This window comes from Sinocyclocheilus anshuiensis, unplaced genomic scaffold, assembly GCF_001515605.1.
Source record: "Sinocyclocheilus anshuiensis isolate Anshui unplaced genomic scaffold, SAMN03320099.WGS_v1.1 scaffold502, whole genome shotgun sequence".
Lineage (NCBI taxonomy): Eukaryota > Metazoa > Chordata > Actinopteri > Cypriniformes > Cyprinidae > Sinocyclocheilus > Sinocyclocheilus anshuiensis.
The window spans coordinates 1243135-1256417 of NW_015544194.1; the positions used below are offsets into that span (position 1 = coordinate 1243135).

At 37.8% G+C, this 13283-nt stretch overlaps 1 protein-coding gene across 1 annotated transcript in view; it reads left to right on the top strand.

The window, feature by feature from the left end:
* The window catches only part of LOC107696606 (neural-cadherin), a 303591-nt gene that overhangs the window by 130357 nt on the left and 159951 nt on the right, over positions 1 to 13283 (top strand). The window lies entirely within an intron of this gene.

Here is a 13283-nt window from a genome sequence, read left to right on the forward strand (position 1 = left end):
TGCATCAGCGCATTAGATTAGAATGGCGATTAATGTACCTGTACAATAAGCTGTTTAAACTGTGCATTCTCCCGTTCAATTTCGAGCATCCAGTAATATAATCACACATGTCTTGTGGAGCGCTTTCAGAGTATGCATTATATATACACACACACACACACTGTATATATCTAATCTGAAGTCTAGATATATATATATATATATTAGTGCTGTCAAAATTAGCGCGTTAATGCAGGCGATTCATTTTTTAGTTTAACACATTAAAAATATTTAACGCTGTTAACGCAGGGGCGGGGCTAGTGTTGGTCACTGCACTCACAACTGCTGCCTCTGTCTCTTTTTTCTTGCAAAGAAGTGCATTTATTTAGTTGCAGAACGTCTTTACGACCACATCAAACCAGAGATTCAGACATGCGCTCCAACTTCACTTCAGCTCCAGGCGCGAGTCAAACTAGCGCGGAAACGGTACTGGGCTCGTAGCGCGTGCTCTTCAATTGCACTCACAAAGGCGTCGGCGCGCGCTGTAGCCTGTATCTTTTCATATCAAAGCGCGAATGAAACTACGTGCATGCAATGTTGTGGTCAGTTAAGGCATGAAGTTACCAAAAAGGCGATTAAAGCTGCCTAAAAACTGTGCATGCTTATAATATATTATAGATGAGTCACATGTAAGAACTCTGAAATGGTTTTCAAAACTGTCCTGGAGCAGCCCAGCACTGTCTCCTTCATCTAACACACCCAATTCAATGCGTCAGTTCATTTCTGTCAGGACCACTATCGTCAAAATGATAGATACTTAGCATAAAGTTTGGTTTGGCAGTAACAGAGACTGGGTAGCAGCAACTTACAGGAGAAGGCAGCGAAGGGGTGCTCTTTTTTATAAACAGCTAAGAAGAGCAGCAAGCCCCTTACCGGAGGAGAGTAGCAGCGAAGGGGTGCTCTTCTTTATAAGCAGCTAAGAAGAGCAGCAAGTCCCATACCGGAGGAGAGTAGCAGCGAAGGTGTGCTCTTCTTTATAAGCAGCTAAGAAGAGCAGCAAGCCCCTTTAATGCAATACCTGAAAAAGATGCAGAAAACCCACTAGAATTGGCAGCCTAGTTTGCAGCAAACATAGCATACTGCAGCCATAGAAGCGAGCAATGAACGGATCAGAGATCACAGATTCTACCTGGCCTAAAAGCTTCAGCATCCATTTAAAAGTCTATAACAACAGCGTATAATAACTCAAATCTACTCATCAGTTTACAGGTTGGCCGTCTCCCATTGACATTTGTGCTCTGTGCTCGTTGTGTCCTCAATCTGACAACCCGCGTGAGCATAGACAAAAATCCTTACCAATACACTAGATACTAGATAAACAAGCATGTTGCTTGCTTAATCACAGCATGTTGCAGTAGTCAGAAACTTAAGGAAATAACATTCCCAATACTAGATGAGCCATAAGCAGCAAGCATATTTCAAGAACAATCGGATGGCCTAAACAACAGCTTAAACATTAGCTTCTTGCTGTTGCAAGTTTAACTAAGTACCAGCACTTGCAGTAACAACCAATAGCTTAAAGCAACAAGCAAGTCTAGCGACAAACATGATACTGAACACTAGATAAGCCCTAACAAGCAAGCAAAATCCCAATACCCTAATAGCTTTAAAGCAAAGACCTTCTGAAATAGCATAGACTGGGGCAGCATGCCCTTTAAGAAGAGAAGCAGTGAAGGGGTGCTCTCCTTTAATAAGCAGCTGAGAAGAGCAGCATGCCACTTTAATGCAGTACAGCATATGGTCAATACCCGAAGTTTAGGCAACAGCATGTTGCCCTATCCAGATAATCGTTAGCATTAATAACACCTTTAGTAGCAAAATCTACATACTGCAAGTTAAGTATCAAGCACATTACCGATACACTGTATAGCTTTAAGCAACAGCATATCACGGACTTAAACACAGCTTGATGGAAATAATCATACATATAGGATGTGTTTAATGAAACAGCATCCTCAATACTAGATGAGCCTTAAGTTTCATATCAGACAGTCTTAAACAGATTTTAAAACAAGCCTCAGCTGTGGTAAGTTTAACTGGGTAACGTTAATGTTACCAGTGTGTCAAAATACAACCAATAAGCCTAAAGCAACAGCGTGCCTAGCAAACAAACATGTTACTGAACAACTAGCCTTAAACAACGAACAAATATTTGACAATAGCATATTTGCCAACATAGCATTAAACAATGAGAATGAAATAAGAAACTTAGCAGGAAATGTTGCTTAATAATATATTTATGGGGAAGCATCACCCCAAGCTCAGCAAGTGAGGAACCAGAGGAAAACGACTGTAGTTACGTGTATTTTTTATTATTATAATATATCTAAGATAAGTGAATGCTGTTTTAATCCATATCGCTGTGTATATTACCTGGTCTGCTAATTGAAAAAAGCATATTTGCAGCAGCATTTACGCATCTGTGTTCATACAGCTGGAGCAACACGTAGTCTAGAGCATGTAATCGCTCTGAGGACACACTGATAGTTAAGGCCATGAGAACAAGTTTAAATGAAACACGCATTCTCGTGTATGCGTTTCAACTGGGGTTCGCTGTATTCAGCAGCAGAATCTCAATGTTAAAATTAAAAATTAAAATTAAAAATACACGTAACTACAGTCGTTTTCCTCTGGTTCCTCACTTGCTGAGCTTGGGGTGATGCTTCCCCCGTAAATATATTAAGCAACATTTCCTGCTAAGTTTCTTATTTCATTTTCATTGCTTAACGCTATGTTGGCAAATGTGCTATTGTCAAATATTGCTCGTTGTTTAAGGCTAGTTGTTCGGTTTAAGACATTGAGACTTTAAGACCTGAAGTGAGTCAGAAAATGATGTGTGTCAGAGCCACGTCACGTTCAGCAGCGGCAGCTCTTAAAGAAATAGCAGTCAAAACAACCTAATAACCAGCTGCTGTGATGTCTGTTCATCAAAGAAAAAAAAAGGGGGAAATCGATAACTTTTATAGCTTTAAGGATTTATCTCTATTTAATTTAGAATTTAGAGTTTGATAACTTCAATTTCTGTATATTTCTGATGAAGGGCACAGGTAAATAATATTTATTACAGATGGGTTATGTGAAGATTGTTTTAAGTCAGAAGTTATTTTTTTAAAGTCTAATAAATTTTCAAATTGATAGCTCTCAATTATACTGTAATTTTGAATGGCTATAGTCAATGGTTAAATATTAGGGGGGAAAAACTAATTTTATAGAGACATCAGTAGTATCGGTATCAGTGATACTGGCCTTCAGTCATAAAAAAATATGCCATTAAAGAAATATACTGTCTTTATGTTGTTTGTACATTAATTTGAAGATTGAATGTGAAATTATTGCAATATAACAGTATATTTAAAAACGTTAATGTTAGGTGGGATTAACCGCGATTAATCACAATTAATTTCAGAAAAAATGTGCGATTTAGTTTTTTTTAAATCGATTGACAGCACTAATATATATTTGAACCTTTTACAAAAGTGACTGTATGATTTTGAGATCCATCTTTTCACATGGAGGACAATTGGGGGACTCATACATAAGTATTATATAAGGTGAAAACATTTACTGATGCTCAAAAAAGCAACACAATGCATTAAGAGCTGGGGTGGGGGGCAAACTTTGAATTGTAATTGGTATGTAATCTCATGAGCACAGCTGTGTGTGTGTGTATATATATATATATATATATGGGAGTGCATTGATCGAAAAACAGGAAATATACCAGCACAGAAAGTGCATTAGTTGAGCAATCCTGGTCTGAAGTGTCAGAGACCCTTAAAGTGGCTGCAGTGCATCAAAGAGGCTGTGCAGTAGATTAGGCCTGAATACTCACACTTCCTGACAGTGCTGTGAACATACTCTGGGGCAGGTGAAAGTGAACCACCTTGATGGCCGTCCTTTTGCACTTTTCAGTGTATGTGCCCTTTTAGTGTTATTAAGACTAAGAGCAGGAAGAAGGCTCCTATGATGGTCTGGGCCATTTTCACGAGAGTCTCTGTCTTAGGATGAGCAATTCCTGTCAGGTTTACTATAGTTAACTAAAAATAATAAATAAATAAATAAAAATCATAAAACGCTTGATTTTGTAAAACAACTAAAACTAAACAGGAATAAAAATAATACAGACATATTTAAAAACAACACAAACTAATAAAATAAACCCACAACAAAATTATTAAAACTTTAACTAAAATAAAAAAAAATGCAGAAGGGTTAAATGTTTAACCCAACCTTCTGGGTAGTAACCCAACCGCTGGGTCAAAACAGCCCAATTGCTGGGTTTGTCCCTATTTTACCCAGCACTGGGTTGTATTTAACCCAGCATTTTTTAGAGTGTATCACTAGCATATTGGCTATTTTTTAGTACTTATAAAGCTTTTTAAATGACCCTTAAACCCTAAAACTCCCTTATTTTAAATGACCAAATTGGGAGTTTATTGAGGCAAAATCCATAGTTAATTTATAGTGAGAATTGCTCCCGAACTTTCTATTCATCAAAGAATTGTGAAAATAGTGTCACGGTTTCCACATAAATATTAAGCAGCTCAGCTGTTTTCAACATTGATAATAATAGGAAATCATCATATTGGAATGATTTGTGAAGGATAATGTGATACTGATCATGTGTAGATATTTTGACGAAAGATTGTTGAATGATATGGTATACTTGAATGATTGTTGAATAGGTGAATGTTGAATTGAATGTTGTTCAGTAGATTCTTGAGCTGTTGTTGTTGATAGTAAACACAATAGCCTCCTCTTTCAAGTGGTGCTTGTTGGCATTATAGTTCAGTGTGGCTGGTAGGATGACTTTGATATGTGGCATTGCCACCCTTTCAAAACACTCAAGGGAATAATGTGGCTATAGGCATTGTGGAACGATATAGGAAACCTCTTCACCATTGAGGTGACGTTGGTTGATTTGAACTATGTGTCTGTGGGAGACGTTGAAGACAGCCTACAGCTGAGCCTATGCTCTGAACTTGCAGTCTGTGCTAGTGATGTTTCTAGTGACCTTCACTGCATATGCAGTTACATATATAAGGTGGTCATAGAACTTCAGAAATTAACTGCTTACATGGCTTTAATTGGTTTTATGTGCTTAAACACAGTGATAACATTTACATTAAATAATTATCCATTTAGAATAAATAAGTGTAAGAAGACTTTGCTCTATATAGATTGTTTTTTTGTTGTTGTTTGTTTGTTTGTTTTTTACATTCCAATGCTGCATCTTGTTTCCTATAATAAATCTAAATTGAGAGCACAGTACTTACTATTTCAAGCAAATAAAGAAACATGCTTTAAAATAGCACACACAGACCTCAGCAGTTGAAACACATAAAGGATTACAATCAATGATTTATTTTTAGTTGTAGAACAAAAATAAGCATCCAACTGAACTAGAACGGTTGAGTTGGATGCTTATTTTTTGCTTTCACTCTTAAAGACCACCTGTGGTGAAATGTTTTTAACGTTGATTACATGTCTGGTGTTTGTAATGTGCGAAGATAAAACCATGTGCAAATTCATGAGCATTTTCTCCTTAAAACTGCAGTGTGCCAAAGACAGTCCTAGAAATGCTGTTTGAAACAGCCCCTGATTCCTACCATCATAAAAATGTAACAAATCCTGACAACTTGGAGGGTGGGGCTTTTCATATCATTAGCAAATTGTTTCTACCTAAAGATGTTAATTTTTAAAAGGTAGCTGTCTAAGATGATGACTGGGAACATAGTTTGTGTAACATTAGCAATACATTATTAACTGTTTGAGAACATAGTCAAGGCAAAGACTAATGATATCAAGTACTACTACGTGTGCAATACATAAAATGCATTACCATTCTGATACATCGACTCTAAGACGATTGTTTATAATTCCCCGCTTCCTCTTCTTCTTTGGAATCAGTTTCTGGTTCAAACATATAGGCCTATGGCTGAATTAAAGGGATAGTTCACCCAAAAATGATCCTTTAAATTAATCCACAGTCTACAGGACTCGTAGATAACCACTTGATTGAGCTGATGAGTGGACTCAGAAGTGGCATTGTGTGTCTTAAAGAAATGACATTGTGTGTGTTGTGGTACTCTTGTGAATTCGCATCAAAGACTAACAATGAAGAGAAAATGTTGAATAAAGTCATTATTTTTGTTTTCTTTGTGCACAAAAAAAACGTCTCAGGTTACTTATGTAACCATGGTTCCCTGAGTAGGGAACGAGACACGTGTATTCTTGTGGTATTACGGTTGGACCACTGATGTCACATGGGCTATTTTAACAATGCCATTACTACCTTTCTGGACCTTGAATGTGGTAGTTGCATTGCTGTCTATGCAGGGTCAGAAAGCTCTCGGATTTTATCAAAAATATTTGAATTTGCTTTCCGAAGATTAATGAAGGTCTTGCGGGTTTGGAACGACCTTAGGGAGAGTAATTAAAGACAGAATTTTCATGTTTGGTCGAACTATCTCTTTAATCCAGTATTGCCACTTGCCATGGTATAGCATTTACAATATCAGTTAAACGAGTGGAAGTGGAGCTTGTAGTCTGGAGGCGGGGACTAATTTGCATATTCTCTCTGCGTATGATGAAATTATTTTCACAGGAATGAATGTTTAGGTTTGTCATTTTGATTCAGAGATGATGGATTAAAAGATGATTATTAAAGACAAAAGATAAAGAAGTATAAAATGATTGACTCCAGGGGGACATGTTGTTAAAAAATGCTACATTGGAATGCGTTTACATTTACATTACATGAAATGCATTACTTATGTTGCTGCTTGTAACCTTAAAAACAAGAGTAATCAAGTGCATTTTCTGTTAGTTTTTCAGCATTATTTTTAGAATAATTATGTACCATCATGATTGTACTGTACACAGTCAATGTATGATTGCTCTGAGAACGAACAGCTGGCCTGATGTTGCCGTTACACTGTTATCTCCGGATTATATGGTCTACCCTTTGCTTATCTTCATCTCCCCTTGTGTAGACCTTGTCGATGAGGTCTTTCCTCAGTTGCTGTATTAATTTGCCTCTCATTTCGCTGATGTTTCTGTTGTGCTGACTGCTGACTGTTATTGTTGATTTTTCCATCTTGTTGGCGGAGCTATGGCCCTTGGCAATTTTAATTGACTGATTTTCTGGCAGAGAGCTCACTGAATCAGAGAGGCAGATTCAATCAGCCATGCATTCAGCTGAAGCTGGAGAAACCAAGAACGGAAGGGGGGTGGAGGGTGGGTAGACAGACCTCGGTCAGAGGGTCCAAAAAGAATGGGAGAGCCAGGCAATTTGTTTGTTTTCAGTCCCCTAAAATGCCTTTTTTAATTACTGTATGCATTTGTATTCTGGTGTGTGCATCTTTGTCTGCATGGTTATACCCAAGAGCATGAGTTTGAGATGTGAATGGCTTGGAAGTCTACTTTAAACATTAAAGTCGATATGAAATCAAAAATGACCCTATTTACTTTCCTAATACACATGGTGTTATTGCACATGCTGCATCCATTCATGCATGTTATTTCAAAGAAAAACTCTTTAAACAAAATGTAATAACTTGTACCGCCTCTGCAGTGACTATTCTTTTTGGCTGACATCACCCGCTCCTTTTATTTTTTAACCCTTCCCCTCAAACTACTTTCCCTCACAGAATATCCTGTTTCACTCAGAAATGCATCACATTATGAAAGTAAAATGGGTTTTGAATGCTGCTTCATGTTGAGCAAAGAAGCGCTCTTTGCTACTAAACTGCTTTTGAAAACAGCTACAATGTGTCTTCAGTTGTCATTTTGAGAAATGTAGCCTCATATGATACGTGCTGCATTCCTAAAAATGCTGCACAAAAGCTGATTTCCTCTCAGCGTTGTAGGTGGAAGACTGTTATATCACCTCTTTTTACCATCTTGGGTTATTTCAGTTTTTATTAGGCGAGTGTGCAAATAATAGTTGAGAACTTCTGCACTTGGGAAGGTTCAAATAGGACTGGAAAACACACTTGAGCATTATAATGAAATGCCCTCTAATTATTGTCTGCACAGGTACAAACATCAGCAGGTTATCTGATTATTACAGCAGCTTATCTGCTGTCCAAGCAGGAATAATATTTAGCCCAGGCATTTCTGTATAAACGATTCAGGAAATACTTAAATGTGGATGGCTAATAGCTGTAACGTAATTAGATCTGCTCTTCACGACGCTGAATCGTTTTCTGAATTAGCTACTTTACAGCTATGCCAGAGCTGTGAGACATTGTTCACACTGTAGAAAAATTATCTGATTTTCTGAATGATTATTCAGAATGTGTCAGGGATTCATCACAGTCACTTCAGTCACCATCCAGGATAATTACCCGATCACAGTCACCTGAGTTTTGATCACCCGCACCTGCTGTCACCAATCAAGCCACACTACAAATACACACACAGCACAGTCACTCACTGTCCGGTCTACCGTTCACTGCTACTGTCTGGCCTTGCTTTGTGACAGAATGCTAGTTGACAGATCTTTTTTTTTTCCTCATTCAGACTGCAGTTGTTGATTTCTTAACATGTCCACATTAGTTGTCATAATAACAACTCAAACTTCCATATATTTATCATGCATGAGACTGTCAATAATTAGTTTTTGTCTTTATATGAAAATATCCTTTTAATGTTGACAACATTTGGTCATGTTCATTACTTTTGTTTAACTAACTAAATTGGCATCTACTGTGTGTTTAGTAGATGAAAATAAAAATTGTTGATGGAAAACATGCAAAATCAAATAAAAAAAATCACTTGATAGTTTTCATGATGGAAGTAAGAACAATCGGTAAAACTTTAGTATAGGGACTAATTCTCACTATTAACTAGTTGCTTATTAGAATGCATATTATTAACATTTATTTATTTTTTATTTAGTCATTTAGCAGACGCTTTTATCCAAAGCGACTTACAAATGAGGACAATAAAAGCAGTCAAAACTAGGGGCAGAAGAGGTGGTACGAGCTGGCCTGGAAGATAAGGGGCTGACAGTGTCTAAACAAGACGTAAGAGTGGAGCAGAAAGTATCAGTAGCACGGTTAACATCAAGAGATGATAACTGTTCAGGGGAAGGAAGCAAAGACGAAACCATAGCAGATAGCCGGGAGGGTGAGAGAGAGCGTAGGTTTCTTTTTTCTCTTTAGAAAAAGAGACCAAACGCGATTTCAGCATGTCTACACACAGTGTTGGCTGTTTATTAGTACTTATAAAGTACATGTTCTGCATGACCATATTCTAATCCTACCCAATACCTGAACTTAACAACTACCTTACTAACTATTAATAATCATCAAATTGGGAGTTTGAGGCAAAAGTTGTAGTTAATGGTTTGTTAATGTCGAGAATTGGATCTTAAAATAAAGTGCGAACAATCTGATATAATTAGACGAGGCTTCTGAAAATCAGATTTCATGTGTTGTTTGTTTGTTTGTTTAAATTAATTAATTAATTAATTACCTGAGCAAACATTACCTAAATGTTTGGGGTCAGGTTTTTATCTTTTTTTTTAGAAAAATAAAAATGTTTTTATTCAGCAAGGATGCATTAAATTGATCAGAAGTGACAATAAAAACATTTATAACATTACAGAATATTTCTATTTCAAATAAATGCTTGCTATATTTCATAAAAAAGAAAAAATCCTAAACATATATATCATGGTTTCTACAAAAATATTAAGCAGCGCAGCTGTTTTCAACACTGATAAGAGTAAGAAATGTTTCTTGAGAAGCAAATCAGCATATACAAATTATTTCTGAAGGATCATAATGACCCTGAAGACTAGAGTAATGGCTGCTGAAAAATTAGCTTTTAATCTCAGTAGTGAATTACATTTGAAAATAATAAAGACAACAGTTATGTTAATTTGTAATAGTATTTGAGAATATTACTGTTTTTACTGTATTTTGATCAAATAAACATAGCCTTGGTGAGCATAAGATAATTTCAAACGTTATATCAACCTCAAACTTTTGAACAATAGTGTAACTTGTCTCGCTCATCCCATTCTTAATAAAAATATCAAGATTGAGGTCTGACATGGCTAAAGCCAGTAGAAGCATTGTGTTCTGACTTCCCCACAGACCCAGACCTGTCCCTGCATATATATTCCCCTTCCCTTCACCTCAGATCCTCTCTGAAACTTTTAGCCTCTCTGAAAATCCCTCCTTTCCTCAAACAGAAAAGACTCAATCTCTCTATCCTACATCATTTCTGTGAACAGGATAGCCTATATGTGTCGGGCATGTAATTGAGTAAATTGCAATGTCTGTCACTGCTGTTTGTTCCATTTGGGCAGACTAATTTGCCCAAGCCCTCCGCTTCAAGGCACCGGGCTCCTTCAGTTCGCCTGAAAATGAGCCTTGTCACTCACGCCATAGTGTTTGCACAGTACATCATTACCCGATCTGTTTACTGGCACCAACTGACCAAGGACAAAGAGTAAGATGGATTGAGTGATGTTTATTACGCATTGGCCCGAGCTTTCTTTGCCGTTCTTACAGCCACGGGACATGGTAATGAGCGGCGATACAGTCAGTCCTCGTATAGCTGGAAATTTGGGGAAAATGATTAGGAGCCCAGCCTTAGCATTCTTTTGTGATCATTGGCGTTCGCTCATCTTCTTTGTTTTGTTGCGTTGATGGATGTCTTTCCAGGCCTCTGCAACCAAAATGTTGCCTTCTGATTGATAGCTGACATAATGAGCCGAAGTATACAGTGAATGCTGACGAGCCGGCGTATCACTTGTCTGATTGGTTCATGCACTTCAAACAAAGTGGCCTCTGCGAGCTGTCAGTCACTGTCACAAGAGCCATCACCTGCGCTGTTGCCATGGCGATGGCTTAGAAAGGGAGACATAAGCGAGCCGTTTTTTTATGGTTAGTCCGTGACAGGTTTTCTCAGAGGCTGTGCTCAACAGATCCTCAGAGCTAACATCTGAAAACTAACCCTTTGAGTTATGTCTCTGAACGTGTGTGTGTGTGTGTGTCTGGGATTGTGTGTGTTTCTGTGGGGGGAGGATCTCTGTTTGTTTGTGTTTGTGTGTGTGTGAGCGCAATCTCAGATCTTTGAGACTTCTAACAGATTACAGGTCGCGGATGTCACGCGTGTGTCAGCGCTGGGGTGCAGTGACAGGGTGAAAAAGTGCAAGCAATGGTGTCTCCATGGATGACATAAATCACCTACATGAAACGCCTGTCACCTTCCCTCTGTTAGCCATCAATCAGCCCTACACAGAGTGAGATGATGGGCTCAAGCTCTCTTACCCTCTGTCATTCTGTCTGTCTCTATATCTGTCATTTCCTGTCCTCTGATTAGTGTCTTCTCATCATTCTTGAGCTTTCATTCCTCCTTATCTCCTTGTTTCGATCTTTCTGTTTGGATTCCCATCTCTGCAGCCTTCAATCCGTCTTCTTTTTGGCAAATCAGCATCGCTTTTACTTTTCATATCTGGACTCTTGGTCAGATTGACGGAGACTGATAATGTTGTTCTCTTCGATAAAGTCCAGTTTTCTGTTGTCTAAACTTGCTCTGATGGAAAGTCAAATGTCATCATTCATTCATTGTCATGTTGTCCCAAACCCATATGACTTACTTTCTTCAGTGGAACTTAAAAGGAGAATGTGGTTATCGCTTTTTTGCCTTGCATTTATGATGAATGAGTTTAAGCTTCAGAAAGACTCCGGAAACACTATAAAAGTAGTTATTCTAAAACCAGTATTGTCTCAGGCTGAAACATCAGTTATTATTGGGCTTCCTTCCACATATTTTTTATGCAGATTTTGTGATATTGCATTTAAAAAAATGTTGAGTGGATGCATCAAGATGCAAATAATAATCTTGCTTGAAGATTTGTTGTTGTTCTTCAGTGAGAATGCATACATATGAAAAACAACTGAAATGCATTACTGAATAAATTCCTGTATGTACATCAAAAAGTGACTTTGCCTTAACCTAGTTTGTCTGTGCATTTTGTCTGTACGCTCTAAAATGCTAGTCATTTATTACATTTAATAACATATTTTGTTCTCTTGAATGCATTGGATGGAAACACTGCTTTATTTGCAAACTGTTTTTCCAATATTTATGCCTTTCTGCATAAATTAGGTCGCAGCTTGGATGAAAACATTCCCCATATGATCTTTCCCTTCAGTGAGCTGAATCATTGAGATAAACCCAAGAACAAGATTAGATTTGTAAATGATTCTTCGGAAAGATTTGACTAATTCAAAGATTAAACATCTTTACACATGAATGTGCCAAAGAGCTCTGTTCATGACACTTAGGTTTTTATGTTCATTTAATTGTGTATGTGTCTGTTTTCTCTCTATTTTGGAGCTTGACAGCCCCAGTCCTCATTCACTTTAATTATAGCCAGCATATTCTTCAGGAATTCACCTTTTGCCTTCAACAGAAAAAAGAAAGAGCAGGTTTGGAATGACATGAGAGTAAATGTTGACAGACATTTTGTTTTGGGTGATCTATCCTTTTAAATCAGACATTCAAATTCACACTCTGGAGAAAGAAAAATGGATGCTCATTGGCTATGGGAGTTTAAGCTAACTTTGTTTCCCGGAATCTTGATTTATGTTTGCTTCAGTCTTACAGAAGTTCTACCTTTGGATGCCTCAGTGGCTTTGATTATTCATTTATTTATGAACAGATTTAGCCAAACTGGCTTTCATTCTATCTTGAGGTTGCACAGAATTATTAGTATTCACAGCCTGCACACAAGCAACCGTTTTCTACACAAGAAGCTCCAGATTCATTTTCTGGCTGAATCCAGAACACATTGTCAATCTGGCATCAGGGCAGTTGACCTTTAGCCGCTCTGATGCACCATGATTGTCCTTCTCAGATCAAGTGGAAATGTCTCACACTCTGTCACGACAAAAAAGTCCATCAGTGTGCTGCCTATGTGACTTAAATGAAATCTTTGCGGCTGAATAATAATGAATGGTGGCTGAGACTATGGAAGTATCTCGCAGTCTGTCAGCGCTTTTCTCTCTTCTCAAATGACAGCACGCTGTGCAGATGTGGAGGCACTGTTTGTCTTGTCGCCACGAGGTGCTGTTCCATTGACAGCATTGTTTCAGATGTGATGAAGTGTGAGCGTGGTTTTGGCAAGAAAGGCTTAGCATGAAATGTGTTGGCTTTGTCTGTTAACAGCCCCTTGAGCGAACTAGTTCAACTGTCTCTTTTTCAGTGGGAAATCTATT